The following is an 11,629-nucleotide window of genomic DNA, read 5'->3' as shown; positions in this document are numbered from 1 at the left end:
ACATCTTCTAGAAGCTCCTTTGCTTTCAGTTTCATTCATTATCTGTGAAACGAAGGTGGTAATTAAACCTCATAATGCTGTTATGAGGATTCGGCAATGGAGCCTTATGTTTGACAGTGTTTGGCCCATGGTGAGTGTTCTGAGTCCATTAGCAACTTCTGCCTTTGTAGATGTTTAGGGAGCTCCTCTCTCTAAACCAGGGCTTCTCAACTGCAGCACTGCAGATAACTTTGGGCTGTACAATTCTCTATTGTGGGAGCTTATCCTGGGCATTGCAGGGCGTTTAGCAGCATCTTGGCCTCCACCCATTAAATGCCAGCTGGAGCAACCAAAATTATTTCCAGACATTGCCAAACTTACCCTGGGGGCTAAAGTCACCCACCCCTGTGAGAACCCCTGCCTTGGCCACACTCACTGCCAGATTCACTGAACAGGGTGCATGCACTGTTCATACTCTGGGTTTCCCTTCACTGAGTAGCAGACAAAGGCAGGGAGGCTCACGTGGCTGGGGGGCTGCAATCAGCCTGTGGTGGCCAGTGTTGTTGCCTTTGGAGGATTGGCACCCAGCTCACCATTTCAGCCAGCAATTATCTGAACAGAAGTGCTCTAATTGCCTGAGGATCGGGTTTCCTCTGGGGGTCATTTTTTTCAAGTCTCCTGTTGTTGTTTATTTATACTCATCCCAATGAAAAGCATGTGCTCAGCTGCATAGAGTGTTAATGACTGGTGGGTCGCTCCAGACAGCGCCTGGGGAGACGTCTGCAAATTCATCCTCCAGAGGTTTCTCATCCGCTGGATCTGCTGGCAGGGCCCTGGTGGGTCTGAGGTGGAGTGTGTGTGTGTGTATGTGCATGTGTGTGTGTATGTGCATATGTGTGTGTGTGTACACTGAGAAATAGGCGTTTGTTGCCTCTCTAAGTTTGCACTTGTAATAACACAAGCGTCTCCCCCAAGGAACTTTCTTTCTTCTTATCTGGCCACTAGACTGGGTCTCTGCCAGCTCAGACTTCCTACACCCCATGCCAGGCCCCTGCATCTTTCAACTTGATTCTTGGGGTGCTGAGACCCAAGGCAGTCCCAGCTGGCTCTCCCCCAGCAGGGGAGCTAACGCAGTTAATGAGGAAGACACACTTGTGTGTAGGACTTCATGGTGAACAAGCCACTTTCTCTTTGGTCATCATCATGATAAGGATATTAAATAAGTCATCTTTATTCAACACTGACTCTGCGCCAGCCACTATATAGGGCTGCGTTCCTCCTTTCATTCATTCATGCATGCATGCATTCCTTCATCCAAACTGATAAATATTGAGTGCTGCCATAGCCCAGCCATCATTCGAGTGCTGGGAGACTGAGAAACAACTGCCTCACTCCCCGCATCAACCACACAATTGTAGGCAAATAAATAAATAAATGAATAAGATAATTTCAGTTACTGATAAATGGTAGAGATGAAATAAACCAGGGGAACGTGATAGAGATTTGCCAAGGACAGAGGGGCTTTTTTTTTTTTTTTTTTTTTTTTAACATGCAGATGTCATCAGAGAAGACCTCAGACCAAGCCCTTAAGGACAAATGACAAGAAAATTCCTGGAAGAGAAACAGCCCAGAAAAATGCCTGGAGGTGGCAACATGGGTGAATTGCTCAGGGAAAAGAAAGACATCCAGGGTGTCTAGAGTCTAGAGAAGTGGGGGCAAGAGGGGGACATCGGAGGGAGGGTGTACTCAGAGAGACTAGGAACTGGACTTCTTCAGCCATGTTGAACAGTTGGAATTTTGTTCTAAGGACGATGGAAGCCATTGGAAGGTTTTCTTTGCCAAAGTGATGTGATGTGATAGAAGGTTTTATGAAGCCCACGTTGTCTACTGTGCAGAGAATGGAGTAACAGGCCAAGAGGAACCCTAGGGAGACCAGTTAAGAGGCAGAGACAGTGAAGAGGTGGGTGAGTTTCCCATTGCTGCTGTAACTAGCTTACCACAAATCTCATGTGGCTTAAAAAACACACACACCCATATTTATTATCCCATGGTTTTGTAGGTCAGAAATCTGACATGGGTCTCACTGGGTTAAAATCAAGGTGTCAGCAGGACTGTGTTCCTTCTGGAAGCTCCAAGGGAGAATCCATTCCTTGCCTTTCCCAGCTTCTAGAGGCTGCCTGCAGATGCAGGTTGTGACTTCTCGCTCATCTTGAAAAACAGAAATATAGCATTTTCAAATCTCCCTCCTCCTGTCTCTCTCTGTCTCTCCCTCATCATCACCTCTTCAGTAACTCTGACCCTCCTGCCTCCCTTTCCTAAGGAACCCTCTGATTACACTGGACTTGATATAGTTTGGATCTGTGAGCCTGCCCAAATCTCATATTGAAATGTAGTCCTGAGTGTTGGAGGTGGGGCCTGGTGGGAGGTGACTGGATCATGGGGGTGGATTGCTCATGAATGGGGACAGTACCATCCTCCTTGGTACTGTCCTCTCGATAGTGAGTGAATTCTCATGAGATCAGTTCATTTAAAAATAGGGAGCGTCTCCCTCTGGCTCTCTTGCTCCTGCTTTCGCCATGTGGGGCGCCTGCTCTCGATTTGCCTTCCACCATGAAGAGAAGCTTCCAGAAGCCTCCCCAGAAAGAGATGCTAGCATGCTTCATGTACAGCCTGCAGAACTGTGAGCCGATTAAACCTCTTTTTTTACAAATGACCCAGTCTCAGATGTTTCTTTATAGCATTTCAAGAATGGACTACCACCGGGCTCATCTAGACAACCAGGATAATCTCACTATTTCAAGGTCCTTAGCTTAATCACATCTTGACAGTCCCTGTTGCCATGTGAGGTCACCCAGTCACAGGTTTTGGAGATTTGGGTAGTGGGCACCTTTGGGGCCTATTATTCTGCTGATCCCGGGAAATGAGCCACGATGGAGGCTTGGATGGTGCCAGTGGGACTGGAGAGCGTCCACTGGGGATTTATTTTGAGGCAGAACCACAAAGACTTGCTGATGGAGGATGTGGGGCTGTGAAGGAAAGCCCAGAATGAAGAAGGTGCCCTTTACTGAGATGGGGAGAGAGGGCAGGCTTGAGTGGGGAGGAGAAGCTGATCAAGGGGTTTTGTGGCCATGATTATTTTGAGTTGCCCGCTGGAGAGTTGAGGGGACATGTCCAGCAGGCGGCTGGATGAACGAGCCTGGAGTCAAGGACAGAAGCTGGACTAGTGATGTGAGTGTGGGGATCTCCAGCCCAGAGGCAGGATGTAGCCACGGGACAGGATGAGAGCACCCATGATGTCAGGAAGAACAGAAGGTCATGGGCTTTCAAAGATGGAACCAAAGAGCAGAAGCCAGCAAAAGTATACACCACTCCTAAAACACAGATCTGACCTCATCACCCAATGCCTAGACACTTCTCTCCTCTCAGCAGTTAGTTTCAACATCAGCACTTGGGGATAGAGATGGTCCCCACCTTGAGTGAGTGCTCACTCTATGCCAAAAATAGTGCTAAATTCCTTACATACATTATTGCATTTCAGACCCCCTTTTTTCCCTTCCTCCTTCCCCATTTTGGGGGAAGCGTGGGAGTGATGGAAGTAGGTTGAGTGTGGAGGGTGGGAGTGATGGGGGTGGGGTTGAGTGTGGAGGGAGGGAGAGTGGGGTGGGGTTGAATGGGGAGAGTGGGAGTGGTGAGGGTGGGGTTGAGTGTGGAGGGTAGAAATGGTGAGGGTGTGATTGAGTGGGGAGGGTGGGATTGGTGGGGGTGGGGTTGAGTGTGGAGGGTGGAGTGGTGGGGGTGGGGTTGAGTGGGGAGGGTGGAATGATGGGTTGGGGTTGAATGGGAAGGGTGGAGTGGTGGGGGTGGGGTTGAGTGGGGAAGGTGGGAGTGGTGGGGGTGGGGTTGAGTGGGGAGGGTGGAGTGGTAGGGGTGAGATTGAGTGGGGAGGGTGGGAGTGATGGGGGTGGGGTTGAGTGGGGAGGATGGAGTGGTGGGGGTGAGATTGAGTGGGGAGGGTGGGAGTGGTGGGGGTGATATTGAGTGGGGAAGGTGGGCGTGGTGGGGTGGGGTTGAGTGTGGAGGGTGGGAATGGTGGGGGTGGGGTTGAGTAGGGAGGGTGGGAGTGGTGGGGGTGGAGTTGAGTGTGGAGGGTGGAATGGTGGCGTGGGGTTGAGTGTGGAGGGTGGAAGTGGTGGGGGTGGGTTGAGTGTGGAGGGTGAGAGTGGTGGGGGTGGGGTTGAGTGTGGACGGTGGAAGTGGTGGGGATGGGTTGAGTGTGGCGGGTGAGAGTGGTGGGGGTGGGGTTGATTGGGGAGGGTGGGAGTGGTGGGGGTGGGGCTGAGTGTGGAGGATGGAGTGGTGGGGGTGAGGTTGAGCGGGGAGGGTGGGAGTGGTGGGAGTGGGGTTGAGTGGGGAGGGTGGGAGTGGTGGGGGTGGTGTTGAGTTGGGAGGGTGGGAGGGTGGACTAGTGGGGGTGGACTTGAGTGGGGAGAGCAGGAAACCACTTAGCCTTTGTTGATTTTTCCAGCCAAGGCAGGAACTTTGTCTTTTTATTAAGATCAAAAGGAATGCATGAGGGGTGTGGACAAGGGCTGGCGGGCTGCAGGTGGAAAGTGCATGCAGTGGGAACATGCAGCCATGAGGTCCAGGGTGCATTTTAGAGAGGACGGGTTGGAGGTCATGGTATGGTCCGGAAGAAAGGTCAGGAACTGGAATCATGGTGTTAGTGGTTTAGAAAAGTGGTCCGATGCCAGAGGCTAAGTTACTTGGCTTGGTTCACACATCAGCAAGTTCAAACCGATTTCAGTTGTGCTCAAAGCCAATATGCTAAGTCACCATAATTTAACAACAGGTTTCCCCTCAAGGTATCATGACATTATTTTTTTGGGTCTCAACCAACCAGCATTTGTCAAAGAGAGATGGAGAGAGAGAGAATGAAAAGAAGGAAGAAGGAAGGAAGGAAAGAAGGAAGGAAGGAAGGAAGGAAATATAATAGAATAAAATCACAGTTTATTTCACGGAGTGAAGGAAGGGTTGCTGCGTGCAAATGTGTTTCTGTGCTGTATGCTTATCTGCAGATGGATGTACCGGGCTGTGATATGAAACCTATTTTTATGGCTGGTTGTGGCTCCTCTGAGCTGCTATTGGGTTTGCCCTCCACCCCCTCTCACGCTGACTCTGGGCCCTTCAAAATGAGTCATAGAGAGTCATTACCACTCCCCCCCACCCAACCCTGACTCTGCTGTACACCTCATGGTTTCTGATAATACAGCATTGTGAAGTCGGGGGAAGGCTGGCAGAGGGGCACAGTCTAGTCTGTGACCTGAGCCATCATGGTAGGGCGTCCAGGGTGAGGGGAGGGTGGTGTGAATCCCCAGTAATGCAGGTCCTTTCCAGGCCAGGCCCCTAGTCCCCAGGAGTGTGGGGATGCCTGAGGTCTACTACTGCCTTATCCAGAGCTGCCACCCCCGGCGATGACTCAGAGTTCCTGTGGCCCCAGCATCATCCCTCCATCCCTGGCTGCGAGGCCGGAGCAGAGTTGCAGACCTGAGAGGCCTTGAATTTGTTTGATATAGGACTTTGCCACCAGACAAAGTGCTTTGCCTGTGAGGTCTGGCTTGGCCTGGCCTCTGAGAAAGAACAAACACAGACCTCACTGGAAGGAACCTGGAGAACGGGAGAGGAGAGGCTGCTGCTGTCTGCCCTCCCAGCAGCAGATATAAAGACAATGGGCTTCTAAGTCCCCTAGAGTCCCAGCTGTGTAATTTAAGGCGAGTTCATCTCTCACCACCTCAGTTTCCTCATTTGCTGGCACCTGTCTTTCTCCTTCATAGCCATTGTCACTGTTGCAATGATATCAACAATGCTTACATTTCAGATGGATCCCCAGCTGGGTTGAAAGGAACGTCAAGACCCTTCCTTTCTTATGACCTATGTATCAACTCCCTTCTACCTTTCCTCCCTCCACTTGGAGCCAGTTCTAGTTGGTGAAATGTAGCCAGAGGTTCCTGGAAAGGCTTTCCTTCTCAAGTAAAACCTGGCTCAGAGAAAACCACTGGTCTCTTTCCTTTTCTTCCTCCTGACATGAACATGGGGCAGGAAGGAGCATGGAGAAGACAAGAACAAGGCTCTCAGAAGGAACTGGTGTGGCTGGAGCCATGACAACTGGTTGTGGAGGGGGTGAGGAGGGTGGGAGAGGTGGGAGTGTGGTTGAGTGGGGAGGGTGGGAGAGGTGGGGGTGTTGTTGAGTGGGGAGAATGGGAGAGGTGGGGTGTGGTTGAGTGGGGAGGGTGGGAGTGGTGGGGATGTGGTTGAGTGGGGAGGGTGGGAGAGGTGGGGGTGCGGTTGAGTGGGGAGGGTGGGAGAGGTGGGGGTGTAGTTGAGTGGGGAGAATGGGAGAGGTGGGGGTGTGGTTGAGTGGGGAGGGTGGGAGAGGTGGGGGTGTGGTTGAGTGGGGAGAATGGGAGAGGTGGGGGTGTGGTTGAGTAGGGAGGGTGGGAGAGGTAGGGGTGTGGTTGAGTGGGGAGAATGGGAGAGGTGGGGGTATGGTTGAGTGAGGAGGGTAGGAGAGGTGGGGGTGTGGTTGAGTGGGGAGAATGGGAGAGGTGGGGGTGTGGTTGAGTAGGGAGGGTGGGAGAGGTGGGGGTGTGGTTGAGTAGGGAGGGTGGGAGAGGTGGGGGTGTGGTTGAGTGGGGAGGGTGGGAGAGGTGGGGGTGTGGTTGAGTAGGGAGGGTGGGAGAGGTGGGGGTGTGGTTGAGTGGGGAGGGTGGGAGAGGTGGGGATGTGGTTGAGTGAGGAGGGTGGGAGAGGTGGGGGTGTGGTTGACTGGGGAGGGTGGCAGTGGTGGGGTGTGGCCTGGAGATACAGCAGCCACTTTGGGACCATGAGGATATTTGAAAGACGTGAAGAATAGAATGATAGAAGCACGTTTGTGACATTGTGACATACAGCAGACTGTATGCCCACCTTTCGATTTCTTACCTATTTAAACACTGAAATCTGGTCTTTTACTTGTAGGCAAATATAATTTCTGACCTATGTAATGATGTATGCACAAGAAGCCTCTCTTGAATGTATTAATTCAGCAAACAGTTATGGAGTCCTTACCATGTGCTAGTGGGACTTTGAAGATGAATCCAAATTTGGATCCTGGCCTGGAAAGGCTCAAAGCCCAATATGGGAGGTAAGAAATGTAGAATCCATATAACGATGGGGTCTCCCCGCCCCTTAAGATCTAGTTATGAGTAGCTGCAATTCCTGTGAATTCCAAGGTGGTTTCACCACCTCAAGTTCACCTTTAGATCTGACTTCTGGCTTCTTTTAGGAAGTTCCCATCTCTAAATCTCATCTCTGTTCCTTTATTTCTGCCAGCCTGGATACAAATGTGAAACTTATCTTCTTTTATTAACCAATCAACCACCTCCTGCCAAAACAACATCAGCAACAACAACAAAAAAAAACAAAAACAAAAACAAAAAGAACTCTGTGTACACAAGACCTTTGTTTCCACAGCAGACTTGGCTAAAGGTTTGGGCATGCATATGCATACCCCCAAAATTAAAAATGGAAAATTGAACACTTCTATCCTTCAAAGTTATTTGTTCTCTCCTACAGGGTCTCGCTTTTATCTCCGTTCTTCTCCCTGCACTCCCACCACCTTACTTACTCCCATGGCATGCTACATCCTTGAATAAATATGCCCAAGGCAGATGTGGTAATGAAGATTGGTTGAGAATTCTGAAGGCAGACGTCCCAGACGCCAATCACACAATTTTTCTGTGGCTCACTTTTCTTATCTGTGAAAAGGGAGCTAGTTACCACCAGCCCCAACCCCAATCCTCTCCCCGCCTCACAGAATGGGGAGAGGATTCAGTGGGCAGTCCCTGGCATAGGGGTCACAGGCTCTACGACACCAAATATCATTCATATTCTAGTTCTGTATTCTGTGTCCCCTATTGCCCCAAGATAAGTTCATTTAAAACAAAAAAGCTTCTATCTCAGGTAGAAAACCCATCATCACTAGGCATTGTCTTCCAGTGATTCTGAGCAGAAACAACGGGGAACGTATGTCTTCACTGTGACTCAGCGAGCAAAGAGATGGAGTCTTTTCCAAGAAGAAAGTGGGAGATTTGGGACCACTGACATATTTGGCCCACTGATTCCTTTCCCGTAGACCAACACATGTTCATCAAATTGAATCACTCTTATGGGGAACTTAATGGAACTCTAGTGCCCATTGCATTAGTTTTTGATGATGGAATTCTCTTTCTTTGTGAACTTGAATGTGAGGGGTCTGGCCACCCCTCTGAAACTTCTTTTTTGAGATAAAATCATGTAACATAAAATTCACCCTTTTAATTTGTACAATTCAGTGGTTTTTAGTGTATTTACAATGTCATGCCACCATCACCACAACCTAATTCCCAAACATTTTTATCTCCTTAAAAAGCAGCCACTCCCCATTCCCCCATCTGCAGCCCAGGGCAATCTCTAATCTATGTTCTGTCTCTGTGGCCTCTCAGAGACTTCTGGCACCAATCTCTCCAGTCCATGAGCTGGGAACTCCCTTTTTAGCAGATTTGGCCCTGACACCTGCCATCTTACCTTTGCTCCTGGACACCCAGATTGAATCTTCCCTAAAAACCAACTTCGCATTGTTTGCCCAATATTTGAACCTCCTTCCTATATTTGTGTAACTGCTCAACGTATGACTCCTTGTAGGAGGAGTCAGTGGCCATCTTTCTCTATTAAGGCTCAAGAAGATAGATTCATGCTTTCCCAGACTTCCTTGCAACGAGTCCTTAGATGGGTGTGCTAGGCTCAAGCTCAACCAGTGACTATGAATCTGGAGCCAGTGGCCTGAAAAGTCAGGGGTAGTGAAGAATCTTTGCTGTTAGTGTGGTGGTAGCAGTAGTAATGTCAAAGGCCTACTGGCAGCAGGGCTGTGGGCCCATGGCAGCGGGACCATGCTCAGTGGCACTAATGTCCGCATTGGGCTGGCTGATTCTGATTTTGGCTGTCTCTTAGACTCTCTTGCTCCTGGGCACTGTTTAAGCTGGTCCTCCAGCCTTCTTGGCTATTGAGTGAGCTAGATCGTATCTTTAAAATAGATTTCCTTTCAATTAAAATCATCCAGAGTTGGTTTCCATGCTTGCAGTCAAGGACCCCATCTGGAAGAAGTATTTTATGAGTAGAGTCTTAACCAGAACGGGTCATAGGGTTTTGCCTCAGAATACTGCAATTAACAGGGCACCATATTTTGAAGCTTGAACTCCCTCCCCCATGCTCTTCCTTATTCCTGTTGCAGTGCTGAGCTGGCCTCTTCTTCTGAGACCAGTACCTCAGCAGCAGGTGAACAAAGACAGAGATGGAGACTTAGGATCAAAGGCACTGAGTGCCTGACTAGGGGTCCCTCTGTGAGGCAGGAGAACAAGCCCCTCCTCTGTTTCTTTGAATTTCCTTGTTTAGAAACTGAATTTCTGGGCCAGGTGTGGTGGCTTACGCCTGTAACCCCCGCACTTTGGGAAGCTGAGGCGGGTGGATCACCTGAGGTCAGGTGTTTGAGACCAGCCTGGCCAACATGGCAAAACCCCATCTTTAATAAAAATAGAAAAAGCAGCCTGGCATGGTGGTGGGCGCCTGTAATCCCAGCTACTCAGGAGGCTGAGACAGGAGAATCGCTTGAACTTGGGAGGTGGAGGTTGCAGTGAGCTGAGGAGCTGAGATCGCACCGTTGCATTCCAGCCTAGGCGACAAGAGCAAAACTCCATCAAAAAAAAAAAAAAAAAAAAGAAAAGGAAAAGAAAGAAAGAAAGAAAAAAGAAAGAAAGAAGAAAGGAAGGAAGGAAGAAAGAAATAAAGTAATTGAGTTTCTGGCTGCTTGTTGTGGGTTGAATCATGTCCCCACAAAACACATGCGGAAGTCACACCCCCAGTATCTAAGAATCTGACCTTCTTTGGAAATAGGGTTGGTGCAGATGTAACTAGTTAGGATGAGGTCACACTGGAGTAGGGTGGGCTCTTAATCCAGTAGGGCTGGTGTCCTAGTAAGAAGAAGGAGGATGACACAAAGACACACAGGGAGAATGCCGTGTGACCCTGAGAGCAGAGGTTGGAGTGGTGCCGCTACAAGCTTGGGATTGCCGGCCACCACCAGAGCTAGAAAGATATAAGGAGGGATTTTAGCTTCAGGAACGATGAGGAGCATTTATGTTGTTTTAAGCCACCCAGTTTGCAGTAAAACTCAAGGAAACTAAAACATCTTTTGAATCCAAATTCCTGGCCATAGCTCTGCTTAACAGGACAGCCTTGGAAGCAGACAGAATGGGGTTTGAGTCTCAGCTCTGTTACCACCTGCTGCATGGGTTCGGAGGTAAGCTGTTTACCTCCTTGACATCTCCATTTCCTCATCTGCAAATCAAAGATGAACATAGCTTCTTCAAAGACTGTTAAACATTTAGAGGAGTGCATGGCACATAAACGGCAACTATTAATATGAAAGAACTGCTTCCTGTCAGTGTCTGGCCCTGATGGTCGCTTCCTGTTGAGGGAAACAAGTCTAAAACCTGCTCTTAGAATACAGATCAGTGCCACGGATTATTCAGTTACAATGAATTTTCTTTTTTTAAGAAAAGAGATAATTCCGCGTTTGCTATGTTTTTCCTTCCTATTTTTAACATCTATCTGTACTTTTAGATTATGGTGCAGGTAGCCCTCTTTCCCAGGAAAAGTGGGTGCTTCACAAGGGGTGCCCACTGTTGCCCAAGGACAGAGCCTCCTCCAGCCATCCAGGGTAGAATGGGAGAGGGTGCAGGTGCTGCCCAGGCCAGTAATCTAGCTGCCGATCTGGGGACACTCAAAGCAGCTGGTGGCTTTAATATCCGCTCTTCACAGCTTCATCTCCACTCGAGATGGCTGTGCTGATTGTAATGCAATAAAGCTGGAGTTTTGCGGGGAGAATGCTGTCCCTGGTTATTTCATTTAGAAGCCATCGTAATACTCTTCAGGGAGAGATAAGAGTGATTTAAGTAATTCAGGACTCCAGGAGTCCAGGACATTTATGGCTCCTTCTAACCCTGGGGAATTTTATGATTTGAGGCCTGTGGCCACAGAGCAAAGCCAGCCTGCTGTTGATATGGGGAACAGATTTAACAGGTGTGAGCACCTGTCGGTGCCAGGTGATTTTTACACAACTATCCATGTTTACCTTGCAACAACCTTTAGGGAACATCGGGCCAGGTACCCTAGAAGTGGACCCTGTATAAAGATTCCTATGGACGGGCGCGGTGGCTCATGCCTGTAATCGCAGCACTTTGGAAGGCTGAGGCAGGCGGATCACCTGAAGTCAGGAGTTTGAGACCAGCCTGGCCAACCTGGTGAAACCCTGTCTCTATTAAAAATACAAAAAGTAGCTGGGCATTGTGGCAGGTGTCTGTAATCCCAGCTACTCGGGAGGCTGAGACAGGAGAATTGCTTGAATCTGGGAGGTGGAGGTTGCAGTGAGCTGAGATCATGCCGCTGCATTCCAGCCTGGGCAACAGAGACAGACGCTGTCTCAAAAAAACAAAAAAGAAAACAAAACAAAAAAATCCTGTGCATGTGACTTATTAAGGAGGAACTCCCAGGGAAAACTGGCAGAGGAGAGGGGGAGAGG

General features: G+C 49.3%; 1 long non-coding RNA gene across 1 annotated transcript; it reads left to right on the top strand.

Moving 5' to 3' along the window:
• Positions 1-5,309: 5,309 nt before the first annotated feature.
• On the top strand, positions 5,310-7,552 carry LOC104002687 (uncharacterized). Its single transcript, XR_010152642.1, has 4 exons — positions 5,310-5,747; positions 5,855-6,156; positions 6,994-7,159; positions 7,348-7,552. It is a non-coding gene; the product is annotated as an uncharacterized LOC104002687 (long non-coding RNA).
• Positions 7,553-11,629: the final 4,077 nt, after the last annotated feature.

This window comes from Pan troglodytes, chromosome 18 (genome assembly GCF_028858775.2).
Source record: "Pan troglodytes isolate AG18354 chromosome 18, NHGRI_mPanTro3-v2.0_pri, whole genome shotgun sequence".
In the NCBI taxonomy this organism is placed as follows: Eukaryota; Metazoa; Chordata; class Mammalia; order Primates; family Hominidae; genus Pan; species Pan troglodytes.
The sequence above is the reverse complement of the archived record's forward strand: the minus strand, read 5'-3'. Positions and strand labels throughout refer to the sequence as shown.